General features: G+C 30.3%; 1 protein-coding gene across 12 annotated transcripts in view; it reads right to left on the reverse strand.

Moving 5' to 3' along the window:
• The window catches only part of LOC145286261 (trinucleotide repeat-containing gene 6C protein-like), a 143,939-nt gene that overhangs the window by 91,781 nt on the left and 27,471 nt on the right, over window positions 1-24,687 (reverse strand). For all 12 annotated transcript variants that reach the window (XM_080135087.1, XM_080135085.1, XM_080135093.1 and 9 more), the window contains exons 2-3: window positions 23,573-23,645; window positions 9,699-9,762 (exon numbers count right to left, since the gene is read on the reverse strand). The gene's annotated coding sequence lies outside the window, so the exon portion shown is untranslated. The remainder of the gene's footprint in view (window positions 1-9,698; window positions 9,763-23,572; window positions 23,646-24,687) is intronic.

The raw sequence follows: 24,687 nt of genomic DNA on the forward strand, positions 1-24,687 counted from the left end.
TTACACAGTACTGCATTGCTTCTGGCACACAAAACAACAATACAGATACATTTCGACTGCTTCCCCAATCATGTTGAAAGTCTTCTATAATTTTGAACAAAAGCAAACACCTGCAATTAATGGATAAGTTTCTAGCAGCATCAATAAGTACAAGCAACAAATAAATGTGAACAGATATGAGCTTTGGCATTCATTCAATTCCTGATCGAAGATGATAAGATCAAGAAAAATAAAATAGAATTATTTCAAAATGTTTAACCAAATTATTATTTGAGATTCATCAATAAATCAATGCGAATTTTATTCATTTTCTTGTAGGTCGATTTTACACACACACACACACACACACACTCATGTGTGTGTGTGTGTGTGTGTGTGTGTGTGTGTGTGTGTGTGTGTGTCACATAAGACTAAAACTAACAGGAAATACTAATCATACACCAAGGATGGTTTATAACAAGTAAAATGTTTTGTTTGGATAGATGAATAACATGTACAGACATATTCGCAAGTCAAAATGCAAATTATTCATTTTAACTTGCAAATATATTTTTTAATTCTTTCTGCACATGCCCAAATTCAATTCATTTCTTCAAGTCGTTTAATATTAGATCTTTCTTACCTATCTCTCGATAGCTACATCGGTAGAAGACGCACCTGCAGCATGAAATGTTTTGGTTCTGATTCTAGCTGATGGCACTCAAGTCATTTGGTTTTTTTTAACTTTTGAAACCACTACTAGGTATGATATAAGATTCAATGGAGAACTGGTTTTGTAATAAAGACAAAATCAAAAATTTCAAATAAAATTCCAAAGCAAAATGAAGTTGAATATTCAAACATTATTTCAAAATGTGTAATGTTTTTAAATTCTCCTAGAAACAATTTTTTCTTTACTTCAAAACAGACATTAAATCACAGTACAATATAACTTGTTATATAACTTATTTATAGATATATAACATGTATCACAGTTAAAAACAACAACAAAATATGGTTAAATATTGTTATATATATATACTTGTTATATAACTTATTTATAGATATATAACATGTATCACAGTTAAAAACAACAACAAAATATGGTTAAATATATTTTACTTCATGCAGATTTCGTAGCAAGGTAAATCTCTATTGATTATTATATTGTATGCAATATATAATGATTTCAAAAGTAAAAAAAAAAAATGACTCAAGTACCATCAGCTAGAATTGAAACCAAAACATTTAGCTCTCCAGGAGTAATAGCTACCATCTGATGCATATCAAAACCTTAGAAATTAATGCATGCGTTGAGGATATACATTAAATTGACTTATTCCTGCCAAGTTCTAATTTTTACCTCTTATTCCATTCCATAATATTCTATTATTATTATTATTATTATTATTATTATTTTCCAGCTAAAAAAAAATCCAATTTATTGCACAAGTCCAAATACCCTATATGTCTGTAGACCAAAAATAGAAAAAAGTAGTTTGATTGAGACCGTTCCCGAGACAGACATGGTCACATTTATAATACATACAAACAGACTGCCTAACATGGCCCAGTCATAACATACACTTAATTATGATATGTTAATTTATGCAGGTTTTGTATTTATTATTATAAAGCCAATAATTTATTGATTATTGTATTGTACCCAGTATATAGCAGTGATTTCAAAAGTATATATAGATAATTGAACATACTTTATGTAACAATAATAAAGAAGTTTAAATATTATTTTACTAAGAAAGGTCCCCATTAGTCATTATGAGTGATTACTCACATGTAGTAACTTAATGTTTCTTGGAATCTGAATGACAAGTCTCTCCAGATTTCAGCACTTCACCTCTTTTGATAACTGTTGCAAATTACATTGCATATTGCAACAGCTGTCTATCTTTGATTTCTAATAGACAATAAGCATTTGACTTCTCTGGAATTGGAGTGAAAATAAGCTTCTCCCAAATTGAGGTCTTAGTAGTGCTCTCCCTCCTTGATCCGCCATCCTCTGTTACTCTTCATGACCAATTGTTTGGTAACAATCAAAGTTTGTACCACGATTGTTTTATCATCATCATTACTAGCAAATATACAGATCGTATTTGCTACTTGTATTACTTATCTTTAGCCAAAGAAAAATCTTTTATATGGATTGTAGGAAACAAAATCTTTAAATTCTTTTCAATAAACAGAATTTATTGAAAGTTTATAGTAATCCTGATTACAACCACGGTTGCAGAGTCAGGGGTTTGGGAAGGAGTCATAATTGTAACCATGCTAGAAATCAAAATCGGATTTAAAAATGCTTTTTTGCTTTTTAAATTTTATGGCCCATTAATTCTTGCAGCAACACTAGGTAGATATAGCTAGTTTCAATATAAAATTAGCAAAACGTTTTTCCTGGTATTTAGATCACTTTCAGGCCGTAATTCTGTTGCCAACGAACCTGGAAATTGCGCAAGAATAGAAAATAAAGCCACTGGTGAGCAAGACAAAGAAAATTGGTTAAAACAGACGTTAAGATGATTAAAACAAATCACAGGAAATTGTTAGAACATTTTCAGTTGAATGACTAAAAGAAAATGCTATTTCCCCAAAGAATCAGCAGTCTGTTTGAATTTTGAAAGATTTTAAAATAACGAGCCCAAGTCAGATCTTTTCGAATTCTAGGAGTCACAGTCTGGCCTTATAACTTTTGACTCTGCAACCTTACTTATAACAAAAATCCTATATATTTGATGAAGTATACTATCCAATCATTTTCTTAATTCAACTCTGAACACCAGTCTAAAATTAAATAAAATGACAAATACAAACAAAATTTTAACATTATTTTAATAAATTTATTGCATCAAATAGTTGTCTAAAAAAATTATAATTGATAACTAAAATTAAAAGTTTAGTGGATATATAACGACAATATCCCAATATTAGTCTTAGTTAAAAGTTAGTGAAATATGCTTTTACTCTGTCTTAGAAGGAGTGATCAAGTTCTCATACAAATCTATAATTAATTCAGCTTTTAGATGTAAGATTCAGGAGATTTTAAAAACAATGTTTAGAAATATGGCAATCAAATTTTTTTTTACAGGGGGGGGGGTACATTTTATATATATATATATATATATATATATATATATATATATAAAAGGATTTCTGCCTTTTGGATTACTTTGGACCATCTTTCAATTACGCAACTCCCTTGGATTTACTTGTGGAAATGGAAATTTAACCAACTTTTTTGGATTTTGGATTCTTTGATATTACCATTATTGGATATTTTACCCTTCACCAAACTATCCAGTCACGTGAAATCACCTTTTTCTTCACCCTATTCCCTCTGCTTCACTATTTGTTACCAAGATCTATGACTTACCTATAGTTTCATTAAATACTTTTGCAAGCAAAATCCGATCCCGCATTTTGCTAACTCCTACCCTCTGAAGAAAAGGAAAGTATTTCTTCAAAACTCCGCGGATTAAGGACTATCCACTTATTTTGTGCTTCCTTTTTAAAATTAAATATGTTTTTAACTCTTTTTCATAGTGTTTTTTAACATGTTTTATTAACTACTTGTTCTTATATATATATATATATATATATATTTATACCAACTTAATTACACATAAATTAAGCATTTAATAGAAAAATTAATGAATAAAAAATGCTCAATGAAATGTGAAATGTCTAATTTTAGTAAAGGTTGCAGAGTTGGAAGGTATATGGTCAGATTCCGCCTTCTAATCTAAAAAGGTCTAAAAGAAAATAGCATATATAAAGCGATGAAGCATCACAGAGAACTGGCCTTGAACATTTTTAAAAATATACTTTTCTATTAATGTCTTTTTTTAACTATGAATTGAGAGGTAAAAAAAAAAATATTTGGGATGGAAGTTTCATAGATAACCTCTGCTAATTATAATGTTCAGCATAATTCGTGTTCAAAATATTTAATAATTGACCCAGACTACTATTGGTTATTATATTCATGTTTTGGCTGATATAAGCTCTGATCTTCAAGCTCATCTTTTGAAACTTGGAAAGCTTTTGCACCTGAATAAGGTTGGAGATTATATCAAAAAAGTTGTGAATATAAAACAAGATGAGAATAGTAGTTTTAATAATCCAAATTATCAATTCTTATCTCAAAATTTCTGAAACAATACATGACGTTTATTTTTTTAACAATTTCTTGGATGTTTGTACAAGTTTTACAATATTATCCTCAACTTAGAACAGATAGTAACAAATGTCAAACACAAATTTTAATTACAATTTTATCACCACAGTTTGTTTTATTTTCTTTCTGATGAATCACAAATTATCAAGGCCATTCAAGGATAAAGGTTAATGACATAAAATGATAACCAGTTGACTAGTGAAGAACATCATGAGAAGATTGAGGATGTTTAAGAGAATGAACAAAGTTTGATTAATTGTGAGGACATTTTATAAGAAGAATCTGCTTACAGATTGAATTTAAAGATTGTTGTAATCTGTAGAGAAGCAGTCCCATAGCAATGTGTTCCACAAGCAAGAAGCTGTTTTGTAGAAGCTCTGTTCATAGGAATTTTGTCTGACGTTAGGCACACAGAAATAAAAAATTAAATATATTCTTCATTGTGGTAACATATTGAGTTCTTGCTGTGAATATTTTACAGAGGCTACCAGAGATTGGACTCAGTCGAACATAAAAGCAAGCATAGAGTAGATAATCACAAAAGTACAAGGTTGTACAATTTGTAAGAATTTTAAATTGTTTCTATTCAAATAGATTTATTCTGATTAATACAAAAGTACACGGTTATCGCTAGAAAAAAAGCAGAAATTTTGTTTAAAATTGTGTCTAGTTTATTCATTTCTTTGTTTTTGATATTCACATTATGAACTGAGCAGAAAACAACATTCAGACTTTCAAAGGTAAGTGAGAATTTTTTTTCAAAAAGTGTGAATCCGACTTTGGTACTGACAAAAATATTGTTACCAAATTGTTTTTTTCAATAACAAAACATCAGTCTGATAATGTTGTTGGACCTTTAAAATGAGAAGGTCTTGAAGCAACTGATATTCACTAAAAAAGAATGGGTCTAAAAACTTTTCTAAAAGTCATTCTTTGTAAAAAATATAAATAAATTGCATTTGACAATTTTCCGACTTTTTTTTTTTTTTTTTTTACAATCTGTAGCACACTGCCCATTCCCAATTGAAATAAAAATCTTGAATCAATAACCTAGACATTGTTTATTCTACTGGCCATATGTAATGCATCCAATAATGTAATCAAAAAAGCATTGATTAATCATAAAATTAATGGAAATAACTGTTATTGTAACAAGTTTGAATTCTTGCACCATTATGGACCAATTAGATTTTAGCAGACCAACTGAAGTAGGCAAGGAGATGATCAAATAAAAGGGTATTTCTTACATAATCTAAATAGCTTAATAATAATTTGAACACAAAATTCATATTGATCCCATTTACAACCCAACTTCTGGCAGCTTCAGATTGGCATTTTCTGACAGATTACGGAAGCAGCCAAAAGATGCTGGAGCAAAGACTGCAATTTAAAATGCAGCATTACTTCTTTCTCCATGTTAAGAATGGCTCTCTAAATAGAAAGCCATTCTATAAGTTTTTCTTTCTTTTACTTAAAAATTAGGAGAAAGACATTGCACATAGAAAGAGACAAGCAATCGTTTTTTGATGAAACAAAAGTTTCATAACTCACCTACCCTCTTCATGAATTGTTTCAAGTCTCAAATCTTCATGGCAAAATTAACATTTTTTAGTTTTCAGAAGGAACTGTCATGTGAAGAAAATGGGAAGGCAAGAAAAAACAGAGAAAGGAAGAGAGAAAAGAAAAAGAAAAACCTAATCAAATCACAATGAAAAAATAAGAATGTGAGACTATAGTGATTTGGCAGAAACCATTTTTTATTAAAAAAATATGGAATTCTGTTAAAAAAAAAAGATGTTGCTTAATAAATACACAAATATTTGTAATTATGACATAAGCAGTTCTGACTACAAACACAGAATACACATGACATATCTTACAAGAGCTAAAAAAAAAAAAAAAAAAGATCCCACCCTTCCCATCTTGAAAATGGGTTTCTAAATAATAACATTATTATTTCAGCATGATACATAAACTAACAAAGTACCATAAAAACAATCACTTTGTACATTCAGGCTGTATGGCAAAACTCATGATCCGAGTTGGAAGTGTTTGATGAAACTTGTCGTTGATGATGTAAGCAGTGATTTTTTTCTTGGCTGTTGATTAATCAACTGTAGCAAAAATGGAACAATCTCTGCTAAGCATAAAAGAAAATGCATTTTTCCAGGCACTGCATTGTGGGAAAATAGTTTATTCAAGTGCTTACTTTTATAAAACAATTGAGACAATAATCAGTCAAGATATCTCGTGGTGCCTATGGAATATTATAACAAATGGAATAATGCTTTTGAAAATAGGAAATATGGTATTATACAGTATGGAGCACATACAAAAATCACATTCTAAGTAAGATATTCTTCAATATACAAGAATAAATATCCACACCAAAAAATTAGAAAAAATTATAAAGTAAAGTTCAATTAAAAATAAGAATCAGTTTTTGAACTTTGCCGATCTGCCATTACTTGATTAAATGATTGACTTATCTCCCCCTGATTTACATGCATTTCCACTCTTAATGACAGATCAGAAAATATATAACTGATTAATATTCTTTTACTCAACTTATTTTTCCTAATTTTTAGTACAGATACTTATTTTTGCCTAATATTGAAAATTTTTTTTACTTGGAATGCAATTTTTAGATGTGTCATATGCTGTATAAGTGCTGAAAACATTCTAAGATCAGAGAAATTAACCTTTAAAAAAGATGGACACAGAATGGAATTAATAATTATATGTCAAAGATTTTAAAAGAATCATTAAAATTCAATTATTTGATTCTAAGAAAAAATAATGTGTATGAATAAGGATTTGAAATTTTAAAAATCAATAATATGATAAACAATCAGAGAATAGTATGTAGTGGCTTTAAAGAATATCAAATAATTTTAATATAAGTTTGAATAATTTTAATCCTGCATATAACCAGAATTGCAGAAATCAGAACATCCAATGCTAACTCATTTAGCTTAAAAATGGCTAAATTTGGCTAAATATTTTATTTCTATCTGACTTTATAGTACCTATTTACTATGCCTCCCCACGGGACAGAGTTAGACACCAGGGTCGTTTTTTAACGTGGAGAAAAGGTACAAAAATAAAAATTGTCTCAGTCGTGAAGGATTTCTCCTCCACCGAAAGAGAACAAGAAATAGAAGTGCAGCATCTGAAGAACAGATGGTATTTATTTGCTCCCCCACCGAGCAAATTAGGCACAAGGCCGATTTTTAATGTGAGGAGTGAAGGGAGGGGGAAGGGGAAAAGGGGACCAGCTCCCGAGAGGTGGGAAATGGGAGCTGGTTAAAGGTCAGACATGTGGGGTTGCCCCCACATCTGGTCTTTGCTAGTCATAACTAGTCATAGCTTGCAGCATCTGCCGGAACAGATGGTGTTTATTTGCTCCCCCACTGAGCAAATTAGGCACAAGGCCGTTTTTAATGTGAGGTAAAAACCAGCTCCCCTAAAAGTAGGCAAAAAGGGGGCACTCTGGTTACCAAAAATAATAATTGTCCCAGTATAGAGGGTTTCCCCTCCATTGACTGGTACAAAATATCTTAAGTGCAGCATCTGTCGGAACAGATACTACACTTTGATCTTGTCCAGAGTAATAAATGATTTTTATGCAGATAAAATATTATACCAAAAAGTAAGTTTGACCTTTCTATGATCTGGCCAAAAGCCAAAGAAAGGTTTGTCATAACATTTTGCATTCGAGACATGATTGAACTCAGAAATAATTTCAAAATGGAAAAACTAAATTTGAGCTGTGAGGGGTTAGGTGATATCTCCATCCCTACTGCCCACCAAAATTGAAGATGATTCCATTTATTCATATGGTGTTTCAGAGGGTTTATTTACATTAAGCAAATCTTTCTACAAGTTTAAAAACAAGTCTATTGGGATAATTTGCAAACAATTTTCATTTACAGTTTGAGTCTTCAGTTGATAATATATATTATATATTTTTATAACTGATTTCAGTAACGAAAAATATCACAAACTTTGGACTTCACATTTTAGATAAACTAAAAAAAAAAAAATATTTGTACATTTTTCTCAAATCTGGCAACAATCATTTTTTTTTTTTAGATTGAGGAATATATCCAAAAATTGTTTTCATATATTAGCATCAAAATGGGTGTTACTTAAATCAATAATACAAGTTATTTGAAATACATACACACAATGATTGCCACTTGACAGAAGCTTGCCATCTTTTCAGAGTAATGTTGAGTGTCCATAGGTAGCCCTACAACCGAGTTTCACACGTATAATCATTTGCAGACGTATTAGAGGAACTTACCAGTATTTAGTGGTGCTTGTAGAGGGACCTCATTATGCACCTATGAATGTCATCAGAGAACAAACACCCAAACACAGCTATTTATATGCCTACTACCAATAATATATTAAAATAATATTTATGTATATGTAATATCAGTCACAAGATTAATTTACATATTAGTTGTAAAAAAAGATATTTAATTATTTGTTACTGTGTTTTTTTAATTGAATGATTGTTTTCATTGTAATTTTACAATTCTGTTTACTCGTATTGCTTTTTTTTTCATGGACAAAGGTTTACAATTTACTGAGAGATACATTTGATGAACAGATAATTTCAAGAAATGGCCACCTCATTTGTTTGATTATTTTCTTTGGGAATATGTAAAGCCCCATGTCTACACAAATAAACAAGACACAATAAACCACTTTGAAGATAACATTTGACATGTTATTGCCAAAATACAGTCTAATTTTTGTGAAAATTGGACCTCTAGATTATACCATATATGCACGAGCTCCAGAGCACATGCCAAACTTGTATTTAAATTATAAATGTCAAAAATTAATCTTTGAAATAAACCACATATTTGTATAATAAAATAAATAACAGAAAAATATTTGTTAATTTAAAGTTCACTATAAATTTAAATTTTCAATATATATATATATAAGTTTTGTTTTTAGAAAAAACACGGTTTAAATATATATATATATATATATATTTACAAAGGAGTCACCACTTATCAAGGCCACTCGAGGATAAGGGTAAAATAAATTGATAATATAAATTTACACAAATCTTTGAGGAACATACAGTTAAAACGTATCTTTGATACCAGCGGTTGTATTTTTTTATGTACTAACAAGTCACCATTAATTAAGGCCTTAAGATTTATCAAGGCCTTTATTAACAGGATAGTCAGAAATTGGTTATTGATTGTGTGAGGCAAAACGAAAAAAAGATACAATCATATAAATATATAGCTGGAATGAAATGTGAGATTCCAACATGAAATACAATAAGGTGTTTACAAGAGATCTTTTTTAAATAACCGTCTAGATAACAATAACTACTAAAGATATATAATTTAAAAGTAAAACAACATATTTTGTTCATAATTTCATTAAAAACTGAAAATATAAAACAAATATTCTAACATCAGTTAATAGTTTTAATCATACAAATAGATAAGAAACGGATTAATAGAATGAAATACGCTGTAAGTATATTTACCATAGATGTAATAATGAAGTCTTTAGGCAGTGTTTATAACTGGATAGTGGCAACGGATTGAATCCTACAAAAATGGAAAAATTTCAATTAATATGGTGTAATAAAAACATTAAGCATACTTTATTTCAAAAGAATCTGTAAAAATATATCTTCTTAACAAAAATAAAGTTTGATTGATTATAATCAACCTTGTCTGCTCTTTCTGACTTCTGGTTCTGCTCATGTGACAACAGTGACAAGCAAGATATGGTTCCTTCTGATAATGAATATCATCTTCTTAGATAATGTGAAAGCCACCCCCTTCCTCATGCTAAGAATCACTTTCTTTCATTTCTAATTATCCAGCAGAAACTGGAAGTCCAAAAAAAGCAGGCAATCTTGACTATACCCCAAATATTCAATATATGACGGTAAACGTGTGATGCTGCACGTTTAGTGGCATGCATAGTTGCACTATCTGCAGACGACAGGCTAGTGAAAAAAAGATATCTCGCCTGGAATTTGATCCCCCAAAGTTTGATTTTTCCACTTTAAATAAGGGGTTCATGTTGAGAAATCAAATTACTTAAAATCCTATAAAAATTTATGCCCATTTCAAATAAAAGACATCTTGAGGAGCAAGTTTTTATGCCCATAGATTAACAGCTGATGAATCTCAGATGATCTCACAATGTAGCATGACCAATATCTCTATATATTGCAGCAAGAGAGGTCAAAGGGTTCAGTTTGGTTTCTGAGTTTTAGAAATAGATAAGCCTTTGGGTCTTAAGCAGATCGTCTGTTTCTGATTTGCAATTTTGTCGTTTGATGGAGAAATTAAGTGACATTGTTAATCTCAATAAAATATAATTGTTTGTTTGAATATCTATATAAATAAAAAGTGTGTGAGTGCGTGTAAAATGAATACTTTATTTATAAGTTAGTTGACAAACACATGTTTACAGATTTTTTTGTGTGCACGACGACATATCAAAATTCTCATGTTTATAAACGCTTGTTAGTATTTCTAACGACTAGCATACAAAGTTTTTATCCAATTCTTTTCAAATTTTAGGATAAAAGAAATTAATACATTCGCTATTAAATAGCATTTGAACACAGTTTCTATCTTTACTTATATTTGTACAACAAAGTGACAACTTTGAGATATTCTAACTTTTGAGTGGAAAGACGTACATGTGTTCAAATTCCAATTCTTTTCCTAATTAGCTACAACAACTAGAAACATCATCGATGGATACAACTTCTGCTTCGAGTATTTATATGAACACTACCCAACCGCTTATTTGCAAAAAGTGATCTCTACTGCCGACAGGTTTCATCGTTAATACTTGGATTTAAATAGTGATTTCTTCGAATATAAAATCAACACAAATATTAAAATACAATTTTAAAGTAAATTTTATTATGAATCCAGTTATATAAGTTTTATTTTGATGGAGGTAGGAGAAATGTACTTATTACTGATTTAAAGACTATGGGTGTCAAATTAAGTAGTAGTGTGTGCCTTGTCCAGCGCTAAACATTGTAGTGTCTGGTATTGCTACTTGAAGTGGCTTAATTTTCAATCTTCCCTATCTGTTGATAGCTCAAATGATAGGGAATGCAACTGGGGCGCTAAATCTCTTGGTTTCGATTCTTGCTAATGGCACCCAAGTCATTATTTTTTTTTTTATTTTTTGAAATCAGTATTATATATTAAGTACAAGATAATATTCAGTAGAGAATTGGCTCTGCAATAATACAAAATCTGCATGAATTAAAATATATTTAAACATATTTTACATCTAGCAAGGTCAGGCATCCCTGCTAGTAATAAATAACTTTTTGTAAAAGGCATTGTTTTTAGTTTTTCTACTTTTAATGTTTAAATAACAAAAATTATTATTCATAAATAATTTACCAAAAACTTTATGAAAAAACACAGCATCCCTTTTTGTTTTTCCATATATTAAATATAAATAAAAATAGTGATACAACTTTACTTTTTAAATAAAAACTATTTATAGTTAAAACATTTCTTTAATTAACAATGCTAGATTATTTTCATTTTTGCAACCATAAAATAATCTTCATTGCTTAATAAGTCATCAATAAAAATGTATTTCTTTTTACAATCTCGTAAATCAGCATGACAATAACTTTCAGATTTCTACAAAATCATACTATAAAAATATAAAAATGGAAAATACTAGTTTTATAGATTAAAAAATCAAATCGTTTAAATCTAAAATGATACGGGCAATTTAAAATAGTTCTTTATTTCAAGTGGGTAGCTAAATTGATTCCTAATTCTTTAGCTTTTCAAAGAATTCTAGTGCTAAATTCTTGTAATGCTAAGCAACAAGAGTGATACGCAACTGATTTGATTTTTACAAAAAAATAAAAATCTGCAGCAATGCAAACACCATTGGAGGAAAAAATATATTGCTTTAACACATGATGAGCATACATCCAGTTTTATATTCCAACTTTTATCAGACAGTTTGTTTAAAATAAGGTTTGAATTAGATTTAATAATAATTTATTTCATAAATTGGTGAGATTTAATTTTTGGATTATTCAGACTATTGTTCTCATCTTGCGCGTTATTCGCACTAGGTCTTGGCTGATATAACGCCCAACCATTTTTCAGGTGTATCTTGTCACAGTCAGGGATCTGCATGGAATTTCAAAGGGAACTCTGTATTTAATCCACAGAAGTAGCATGAACTCCTGGTGTAATGGATAAAGTACTACGTAAAATTCAGTTCTGAATCAAACTCTTCTGGAGATTTAAAGTTTAATCCAAACGATATTAAGAATTGTGAGTCACTTTAGGATCTCTATCCAGTTATGACTGGCGAAACAAGAGTATGCTACCTTGTAGATTAAATGAAGGGTTCTGTGCAAATTCTCAAGTTCAACAAAAATATTCCAGAGTCTGACAAGAGACACTGAAAGAGGGTTTGAGCTTCCATCAAGCAAAACAGAAATAACACTCAAGAGAAAATAGTAGTTCAAGTAATCCAAATAATTCGCCCTTATCTTAAAAATTGAAAAACATAGTGACATTTATTGTTTATTTTTGTTATCGTTTAAAATAAACTTGTTAGAAAAAATTATCCTAATTCAATCTAAGAATATTAAAAGTAAAAAATAAAATTCAAAAGTTGGAGAGGAGAATAGGATATTTTTAAAGCATAATAAATAATTATTCTTTCCTCTCATCATACAAAAGTGACATGTTTTATTTTCTAGCCCCTAGATGAAACCATTTGAAGTCGTCAAGTCTGAGTTTTTTTGCTTTTATTAGTTATCAGAAATGATAATTTATGAAAAATTAAATTACTGATGTAATTCTATGATTTTATAAAGAATATTTCAGTCATATAATTAGATAAATAGTAGCAAAGCATTATAATTATTTTTTTCTGCCATTTTTTGACAGTGAATGTACACTAGTTTAGAATATTGTTTAAGGAAAGTGTTTATTTAAAGTAAAGCCATTTTAATATTGTCAAAATATAAAGAACTTTTATTTTGTGGAGGAGGGTGTAAAAATATTCTCTTTCTGAATTTATATAAAAATGTGTAAACATTGTAAGACCAGTTAAAAAGAGATATTTCCAGCTTATGAAACAATAGTTATGTTTCTTAGTTCTTTACATTTTGAAATAGAACCACGACACATTAGTCAGAAGTTAAAAAAATTTTGAAAAAAACAAAAAACAGGTCCATGCAAGTATGAACTGTTTTTTTCATTCCGTTTAAAATATATACAAGGGATGATAAAGTCTTAATGTTACTAAAAACAAATGCAATAAAAAGCACACGTCAGCTATTATTTTTTAAAATTTTATTTTGTACATATGCATTTATTAAATGGCTATTCTAAAAAACAGATCAGGGGCATTTTTTCTCAAACAAATGGCAATTTTTCTAAAATATTTTCCGATGTAGCCAAAGTGAAATTCAAAATCGGAATAATTTTTTTATAATTTTCAGAACAAATCTTAAATAAAATTCGTTTTAACAAAAGATTTATCTCAAATTTATGTCAACATGTTTAATACAAAACTTCTCTTGGCCATCTCTAGAGTCACAGAATGCTTGTTATAGATCCTTTTTTTTTTCTATAATGAAGATTTTGCTTTGTAAAGTAAACTTTAAATATTACTTAAAATGAATATGGTTATTTAATAAGACATTATTTCATTAGAAAAAGGCACAACGTCTCCATTGTTGTAAGGATGTTAATTACCAGCAAAACAAGTCAAATCTATTACAAATGTAAATAACAGCTTATAAAACAAGATATGCAAGTAAGCTAAAACAAATATATTAATATATGAATTTTATATATTCTTATAGAATAATCAAACATTCTATTGGATTTCTTTCCATACAATGGAGCCAACAAATAATGTCCCAGTATTGCCTGGCAAACTTGAAAACCCCAAGAAACTGCTACTCCATCTTCGGATATATGATGCTACAGTTTCATTAATAGTAAATAACTTAAAACCAGGTTGTGAACACAGAGATGTTAGCGTTAACGTAACACTTCTGATGGATGCAAAGTTAGTGTTAATATAACATGCTTCAGTTTATGATATTGAAAAGAAAACAAAAATCATGCCTAAATAATATCACCCATAAAATATTCTGAAATTATCTAACAATTGTTAGATAATAATTGTTTTGGAGAGGCTAAAAAATAATAATCCTCAAAAAGAATTGAATCTTCTGCATTTCATAGAACTTAAATGCATAAAATCAAACACTTTTAAACCTCATCTGTAAAAGGAATCAAACCCCTTAACTCAATTTATGAGTCCAAAGATAGATACAACATCGGCTTCAGAGAGAAAGATTTTAAAAGTCAAGTTTTAATTTTCCTTGCTTAAAATTAAGTGTTTATTAGAAATATCAAAAATAATAGCATTCATAATAATACCAGCAGCATTCACCTTTGGCAGGTTAAACTGGCTTCCTCAAAGGAGGAAGTTTCATGGGAATATAAAGCATTCAAAAGTTTGTGTCTTGATATGGAAAAGCCAAAATGCTATAAACTTTGTAGTTATGTGAAAATGATTGAAGAGTGTGCATTATTTTTGTAATGAAATTTTTGTTGTATAACATTGTTTCTGACTGTAATTACTGTAATAATGTATTTATTTATTGAGGTTTATTATGTTAATATGAGTCATACAGATTTGCAATGTCGATTTTCAAGGACTTTTTCAGACAAAATTCAAGTTTAAAAACAAAATTTGATACATAAAAAATAAAATAAACATAAAAAGCTAATATTTTAATTAATATTTTTAAAAATATAATTTAATTGTATTTATTTCGATTTTTAATTTCACTTCGGCTACATCCATAAAGTATATGGATAATATGGAGTAGTTTCGTGATAAGGGGGCATAACTCTTGTATCAACAATACCGAAAATAACAATATGATACAATTCACAAAAAATGTAGTCATTTCAATTTTATTTTTAAGATTTAAAAATATTTTATTAATATTTCAATTTTATTTTTTATATGCCGACACAAATTTTTACTTGGCATAAAGAATATAATTTTCAAACCCTTTTCAAGATATTTTCCATATTTCCAAGGGCTTTTAAAAGTTGGCCTTTTCAAGCTCAAAATTTAAGGTCTATTTCAACCCTGTGAAAAGCCTGGTTAATTTGTTGAATTTGATAAATAAAGTATTACAGCTATAAAGTGAATATGAGAAAGATGAGTTTAATGACAGGCTTAGGTGTAAGGTAGGTGAGAAAGAAGTACTTGTGGTAGGAGATTTGTATGATTATGATGAAAAGAAAATCTGCTGCCAGTTTTGAGAGTATTTGAGAAAATGAATATGACGATAGGAATATAGAACGAGCAAAATTTTGTTGGTTACAAATATTGTTTGGAATAAAAAAAGGCAAAGCCATTTCACTATTTATGAATCTAGAACAGCAAAAACTCTAGTTAATTATCTGTTGGTAAGGAAAAAAGAACAGAATACTTGGTGAAAAAATTATAATACAACACAAACTAGTTATTATTTTTAAGTTTAAAAAATTAAAAAATTTCATGAGGTGAGAAGAAAGTGCAATTCTTGAAGAGTGATGTGGAAGTTGAACGAAGAAAACATGAAATGCAAGCGATTGAGCATTTGGTTACTAAATCCACTTCAGAAAGTGTGGAAAAACAGTGGAAGATGCTGAAGGATACACTGTTAGATGTAACAAATCAGGCTTATGGGTGGATGGAAGGGCCCCAAAGATATAAGGGGATGAGGTTGTGTAAATTGAAAAGTATATGAAAGAGCAGGAAAGATGGAGCAAGTGGAAAAAAGGTTTAGTGAATAAGGCTGTGTATTTTGATGGCAAAGAAACCAACAAAAAATTCAATCTACAAAGTCAACGTGGAGACCGAGTTAGATTTCCAGATTTACAAGGAATGATCAGAAGAATAACATACTCAGGATAGTTAAATAGACAGCAAAAACAAATTTGGATATTGCTTCAAAACGAAAATGGGATACTAGTAATAAATGAACAGGACAAGCGACACTTGAAAATGTTATTATAAGAGATTGCTGAATGCAGAGTTTTCACAGAACCAAGAAAATCTAGAAATTGTTGTAAGAAGAAGGGTGAGGTTGCTGAACCCTTAGATATTGCAGAAATATATTGCATGCCTAATTTGATCAATTCTTAAAAATGACACTTTTTGCTGCAAAGTGAAAAAAAATGTAACCATGAGCTCAAACAGCATCATATTGTTGGAGAGAAATGCATTCGAAATGACTATGAACAAGAGGTATTCTTAAAAATATCATTAGAAATTATTGAATACAGAGTTTTCATGGAACGATGAAAATCTAAAAGTTGCAAAAGCAGTATTCCAGCTATAAGTATTGAGAAAGAAATGGTACACAAAGCTTTATGATTAAGAGTAAGACTGTAGGACCCTCAAGCATTGTTACAGAAATATTGAAGGCTGCGAATGAAACAGATATTGAGATGATCACAAGTCAAACCATGAAAGGGATAGTTTTGAAAGATGGCATACATAGATATAGGTTAATATAAAAGCTTAGAGTTGATCGATCAGATATTAAGAGTGGTTCAGAGAATAATTGAACAGCAAATAAACTAAACATAGATGAAATGCAATTTGGTTTTATGCCAAAGTGAAGTATGACCTGTGCTATATTTATCCTAAAACAAATGCAAGAGAAGTAGCTTGCTAAGAAGAATATGTATTTTGTTGAGTTGGAGAAACTTTTTGATAGAATGCCAAAAGATGTCTGGTGGGTTTTGCATAAATTGGGGGAAAACAAGTGATTTGTGAACGTTGTTCAAGCAATATACAGAAATGCTCAGTCATTAACAACACATTTAGTGACAGCTTTCATGTTAAAATACAGAGATATGTACAGAGTCTGTTTAAAATTGGTGTCTTAAATACATTTTCCAGGAAAATTTGTCCGGGCTGTTTGGAAAAGATGTTTTAGGTTGATGACTTAATACTTGTCTGGAAAACAATGGCAGGTTTGCATGTTAAGTAAAAAAAACTGGAGGAATGCGATGAAAAGTAATAGTCTGAAAGTGAATTTTATCAAAAGATAAAACCAGTATATGTGTGAGAAGTGAAAGACAATGGAGATGGATGAGAATTCAGATGTGGAGAAAGTATATTTAGAAATGATATGAGAATGATACAATAGATGTGTAATGGGAGTCTTAAACAGATCTGATGTCCTCAGAAGATTAAATCTGGACAGGAAGACGTGTACAGAAGAGTAGACTTTGAAGATATAGCAGCAACATTGAAAGAATGGATAAGAGTTCTTGGGTTCGTAGATGTAGAACGGGTAGAGTAGCAGGGTCAGTTAGAGGTCAAGGAAAATCTGGGAGGAAGTGATAAGGATGAATTTTGGATCAGTTTGAGAGTCAATTTCTAAAACTAAAAGTCGTCCAACACATGCCAACATGTAAAATCGATGTTAAACTGAATATGATGATGTGATAGCTACACTGCAACGATTTTGATAATTATATTACGTACATCATTAAAATAGGTTATTAGCAAAGAAAATTTTAAAACAACATTAACTCTTCTTGTTCTAACATGTCATCAATGAATAATGGAACATTCCATGGAAATAGTCCAAGATTAAGGTTCAACGAAATGTAAACACCAAACATTAATTGCAGATATTAATAAAATATGCAAAGAAATCACAAGCAAATTGAGTTGAGTTGTTAGTATGGTCGACCAATAGTGCTATGAAGATAATGACTGAAAAGCGAGTCATGCAAGGTTATAGCAATATAAGAAGAAAAGTTGTATAATCGATAAGTTGTATATTTGCATAGTATTGGTATCAATGTTGATTACTGTAATGATGATGATGCCTCCATTCAGCCTCGAAAGACAATATGTAAGGATAGTTACGCATGTAATTGTGAGCAAGAGTGGCGCAATCAAAAAACCACACCTTTCCTGAATCGACACTGCTTGAGCTCAGTGGCAAGGAGACATCCAGGATGAATGGAAACAATGCTGAGATAAGCGGAGAGCACATACAGCACCTGAAATTCCCAAATGGTCACCCATTTTAGTAGTGACCAGGCTTAATGTTGTTTAACTTGGTGATTTAATGGGAACCAGTGTGTCAGCGTGGACTATACTGTATATAATTTTTGTAATAAAAGGTATGCTGTTCTGTAAAGAGCAAACGAAAACTCGTAGTAAAGAAAAAACAAACTGGTGTATAATGAACTATGTGCATTATAAAATTTGTTCCCTAGTAAATCTGAATAAAGTAGGAGGACTTGAGAGATAACAAGTTTTTTAACTACCTCTGAATATTTTAACCCCCCGCCTCAAAAAACATGATCAGGACTAAATATTAAAATAAAAGAAAAGAAAACTAAAATTTGGTTTTGTAAAAACGGACCAATATCTGCCCTAAATCACTGAACAGATTTGTATATGTACCTTTATCAAAACTATCAAGACCCAATGTAGAGAAGAGAGACCTCACTATATCATTACACACACACACACACACACACTAGAAGAATACCTGTACCAAGGCAGATAAAATGAATTCTACAAACAAAACAGTTTTGCATAACCAAAGTCCCCTTATAAAGATTAAAATAATTCCAATTTTTATCAAAATCCAATGATTTTAGTTCTAGAACATTTCAAAGATTTATGCTTAAGAGGTTTCAAGAAATTGAAGTTCAGAGAATCTTGTGTCCAATGATTATCAGGTTGAATGGATATTCGATATGTTCAAAATTTCAGATGGCAGGTTGTGTCCATATTATGCCACCTCAAAACTCTTTAAAATAATCTAAAGAAATTGAAATTTGAGGAATATTTATTAATTGATGTCAAATATGTACTGTCCAAGTTTCACAAAAATTGGAGGTACCTGAATTTTCAGAAAACGTTTCCATCCCTTTATTACCCCTTTGCATCGAATTAAAAACTAAATAAAGCTCACTCCCATTACGACCACTTAAACATAGCACCTATTTATTTATAATTATCAGGTTAATTAGTTTAGAGGAAAATGATGGTGGCTCAATTGTTAATGAAACAAGCTGACAACCTGGGAGTGTAAAGTTCAAATATAGTTCATTCCACAGAAACATTTTCACATGCTAGAAAGTTTCATGTGGTTTCTTCCTGATGTCTTTCTCGAAAGAATTGTAACTAGAAAAATATTGAGGAAACTAATGTCAACAATAAAACCATCTGATTTACACAAAATGAATAAATTAGTTTAGGAGTGAATCCTGTATATGCAAACATATGTACATACTTAATTTTACATTTATGAATGTTCTCTAACACACTAATTCAAAAGAAATTTAAAACATGTACTAGTTTGATATTTACGAAGAAAGAAAATTGAATACTTAAAAAACTACAATCAAGGATGTAATCTACAAAAACAATAAAAAAATTTTTTCATAAATCTTTGTTACATTTATTTGTTTTAATATTTATAATTATTACTCAAATATATATTCAAACACAGAAGACAATAATTGGATATTATTACACAAGCTAACAATACGAAAATATCATCTTCGCTAATATTTTCCAAATTAGATTAACTTTATAGTTTTAAAAAAATACAATTATTCATATTCAAAAAAAGAAATTGCTTTATTTTTTATTTTTACTATTAGGCATCACAAACCACCATAGAGTTTAGTGCACAAAAATGTGTGAATATATTGAAGTTCTCTTCAATTTTAACTTGCAATATTTCATTTGTTGAGTTATTTTAATAAAATTTAGATATAAACAAAATTTAATTTCTTTTTTTTTATAATGTAAAATTCTTTCTTATCATTCAGTTTTTTTTTTTCAGGCTACTTCAAGTTAGCTTACTGTTTTTGGTAACAGACTATTTTTTTAATCTCACCATTTTCAGATTTTGTGATAACTCATTTATTTTGGGGTTATTTTGATAAAATTTGGTTGTAAACAAAATTTTATCTTTTTTTTTTTTTATAAATAAACAATTATTTTTCTTACAACATTACTATTTTCAATGAGAGCGATTTGTTTTTTCATGTTGATGTTTTTCAACTTAATGTGCAAGATATTGTGTATCTTGTCAATATAGTGATTTTAATATTAGGTTTTAAGTTGTCTTTCACCAAAAAAAAAAAATCAGGTTGAAAACTTTAGTGAATGAATTTTTGCCTTATTAAATACTGTTTCTGTTTGTTTTTATATGAGTCAAATCTGAGATTTTTTATTGATTTTGTAATACTAAAATAAAATTACTAATAAATAAAATAAAATTACTAATAAATAAAAAAAAATCAACTTGATCTCTAATGTTCTATCAATCATATGAAGATTCAATATGTTGCCTGTTGAAATGAATCTTAATATTTGTGCCATTTTATGTTTTTTGTTTATTCTTTTATTTTTTTTTTTCAAAAGATAGTACAATTTTGCTTAATGATAAGGATGGCTTAATTTAATAACTATTGTTTCTATTATGGTCAATTATCATTTACCACAAAATTACATCACATTTGTAAAGATTTTTTTCGTGTTCAAAATCTACATTTTTAGTTATACACTGAAATTTAGCATACTGAACAGCAAATTTTCTAATTGCCAACAAACTTTCAATAGTTATAATTTGGTGGCTAATTGTGCTCTAAAAATAAATTTGACACCTTTGTTAATTTTACATTAAGATTTATATGTCCATATTAAACAATATTTAGATAAAACAAACAAAAAAATTTTCGCCTTATTATTTGGCAAAATCTTTGCAAAAAAGAATCCTTCAAGCAAGCATATATTCACAGCTAAAATTTCAGTAAATTGGTGTATTACTGGTTTTGCAACAAAATATTATTCTGTAACAAGTAAATATTGCATCAGATAGGCCTCAAGAATGTTCCAGTAAATTCAATTCTTTACAATTATTTCTGAATTAATTTATTTTTAACATAATTTAGATTAGAATAATAATCAGATTAAGCAACTTTGTTCAAAGATACAAATCAGTTAAACCGTGGATTTGTGGCTCAATACTAGGAGATCCACCCTCCCAGGCTTTATCTCTCTGGAAAGAGGTTTATTGCTAATTGCATGATATGTACCGATGGGGAAATACTGACAGGGTTGCTCAAGAATTTTCTTTGTATGCAAGAGTGTGATTATCGTAGTGTGCTGGTTTCTCAAAGCGACATCTGAATTTGTGGTCCCTGGCAAATAGATAAATAATATCACTCTAGAAGAAGAAAAAAAATCTAATTGTGTGACGGATTTAATTTTTGAAACCTTTCTCACAAGTATAAGGAAATATTAAAAAAAAAAAGGGGTGTTCCATGTTCCATATTTAGATATGCAATTATTCATTTTCAAGATGTGAACGTAGTCAACCTGTTGCTGAAGCAACAACATTCTCTTTGTTATTTTTTTTTTTTCTTACAAGGTGGTCACCACTTATCAAGGCCTAGAAGCCACTCGGGGATAAGGGTTATTGCGTGTACAGTACGTTAGTGTTGAGATTTGATAAAGTGTCTTACTTAAGGAGGCGGTTTATCAGGAATTTATTTATGTTGGACTTGAAGACATCCAGGTTGTAGTCAGGTGGGAAACAGGCAAACGGAAGAGAGTTCCACAGGCATGCACTTCTAAGAAAGAAGCTTTGTTCATGGAATCTACATTTTGGTTTTGGTACAGATAAAGAGTGGGGAAAATTTTTGACAGTGGTTTCAGCTAGACAGGTGTTTTTCGTGAAAGATTGGCGAGGGAGGACCAGGGATTGGAGCTCAGACGAGCACTTGCCATGGAAGTAATGATAAAACAAAGACAGGCTCGCAACGTCTCTCCTGTGGGAGACAGGTTGCAGAAAAGAGAAAAGGGCATCCCCCCACTAAGCCTATTTTGTACTCTGTCAAGGCAGGATATGCTGTTTTTAGCAGCTCCTGCCCAGATGTAGCAGCAGTACTCCATCCTTGGACGTACTTGGCTTTTATATAGATAGAGAATTGCATCAGCAGTGAGATATCTTCTGGAGTGGTAGAAAGATCCTACCATTTTTCCAGCGACCCTGGCAACAGACTGGATGTACGTGTTCTATTTCAGGTCAGGAGTTAAGGTCAATCCCAGAAGCTTGTCAAAATATGGAGCCTCCAAGACGAGAGCCATCGATTCAATTGATGCCAGATGGGGATCAAAGTGTTGATGATGTAAAGATAGGAGCTTGGTTTTAGATGCATTAAAAGTAACCAGCCACCTCTTCCCCCACTGTACCACGCACTCAAGATCAGAGGAGAGAGAATCAGAGAGAACTTTGTCATAGATGCCAACGAATGATTTAAGTATGTGTTTTGGGAGATCATTGTAGATAAGAAAGGGAGTTGGGCCCAGGATGGACCCCTGAGGAATTCCAGCATTAATACTGAGGGCATCTGATTTCTGCCCATCAACCACTACTCTTATGAGCCTATCAGAGAGAAATGATTTAATGATTGAGAAAACATTTCTAGTTATACCATAGCTGGAAATCTTGTGAAGTAAGCCCTTATGCCATACCTTGTCGAAGGCTTTTGATATGTCATGTGGTTTAGTGGAGTTGGCTTCTTTCTTAGCCTGTGCTACATCCCGAATTGTGGCAGACTATACACAAAAGTCCTGAGCAAGGTTGCACATTATGGCAAACCCATTGTGATTCTACCGTCAAAAGCTGATCAACTGTGGATGTAAGAGCTCACATCCTCAATGGTCGACTGATACACCTGCACCAATCAGGGATGAAGGATTACATTGCAAATTAATTTTTCCTCTGGGAGACGAGCTACATGCCACAACAAAGATGTTGTTGCAGTAACAGGACAGACAGTAAAACCTTTAAATTGAGGTGTTGCTAGAGGGTAGCAGTTGAGAATGTTCCCATTAATCTCTTTATTTTTTGTTTGTTTTAATTTAAAACTTTATACATTTTATTGTGTTTCTAAATTTTCTAAATGAGGATTGATAACTTTATTATCTATTATTTTTATTATTACTTAGACTTTGTTCTCATCTTGATTGTTATTCTCATGTTTTGGCCAAAGTAACCGCCGACCTTCATCAGGTGTATCTTATTGAATTCAGGAATCTGTCAAACTATGGAATCTGCATGAAATTTTGAACAGAGCAACTTATTTAATTTCATGAGGATAGCATAACCAGGTAGAAGTCTTATGTAATTTTCGACTGTATTTCTAGTATTGCATGCATCTCCAGAATAGTGTCACTTCGAACTGGATTTTATTAAGTGATGTATCTGTTAGATTATATAACAGTCCTTAACACATAAAATAAAATGGTTCTTACCTGAGGATGAAGATGATTACAAGTGAGGTGATTGACACTTAAGGCAAGATGATTAAGATCTTTGGATTTTCAGCTGTAAAATAGAACAGATAAAAATATATTAGACTGCAAACTTTGTTAATATAACAAAGTAAAACAGAAAAAGAAACGTGGTAAAAGTACAAAATAGTTCATACTTGAGGATTTGTAGACAAAAAAAAAACGGCAGCACATAATTATGATCATATTTGGTTTAACATCCGTTTTATACACTGGTATGTATTCAACAGTTTTTAGAAATTGACTTTCAAACTCACTTATCTCTGGATAGATCTTTAAATTACATAGCTTAATAGGCAATTATCTTTGGAAGTCATTTCTTTAGTTGTGGTAAGTATTTTTATTGACCAGATACCCTTCCTGATGCTAATCCAGTGAGGCGATGTGGACCAGTGTTTTTATCAAGACACTATTTCTAGGTGATTGCCTACCATAACTAAAGAGTGTTTCGCCTGCCCTAAAACACATTAAAAATACATATCTATAATATAAAGCTGAATGTCTGTGTGTGCATTTGGTCACGAATAGGCTCCTATATGGTTGACTATTATAGAAAACTGATCACATATAATAATAGATGTATCGAGACACAGGAATGGGTATGTTTGATCTGGCATAATGATGATTCATTAAAATTGTGGGGTCTGCATACACGCCTGGTCCACAAAGTATGGAAATAAAAAATTAAAAAAAAACGTTTACAAGCGTTTTTGATATAGATGTACATAATAATACTTTAATAAGTAGTTTTAACTTAAATAGGGATGGTATAATAAAATTGTGGGGTCTGCGTTCGCGCCTGGCCTCCATAGAATGGAAACAGGCACAAACTTTAATAAAGAATTTTCATATCTATCTGTGTAAGTATACTTTGATAATTATGTTTCAGTTTGAAGAAATATGGTATAATTATGGAGTGTTCGTTCGCGCCTGACCTCCATAGAATGGAAATATGTCACAGAGTTTAACAAGGTTTTTTTAATATAGATCCAGAGAATATTGTGATAAGTGTTTCAGTGTGAACAGGTATGGTATAATAAATTATGGGGTTTATCTATTTTATTTTTACTTTCATC

The sequence above is a fragment of the Euprymna scolopes genome, chromosome 10, assembly GCF_053919585.1.
Source record: "Euprymna scolopes isolate OS-2025 chromosome 10, ASM5391958v1, whole genome shotgun sequence".
NCBI classification, from domain to species: Eukaryota; Metazoa; Mollusca; class Cephalopoda; order Sepiida; family Sepiolidae; genus Euprymna; species Euprymna scolopes.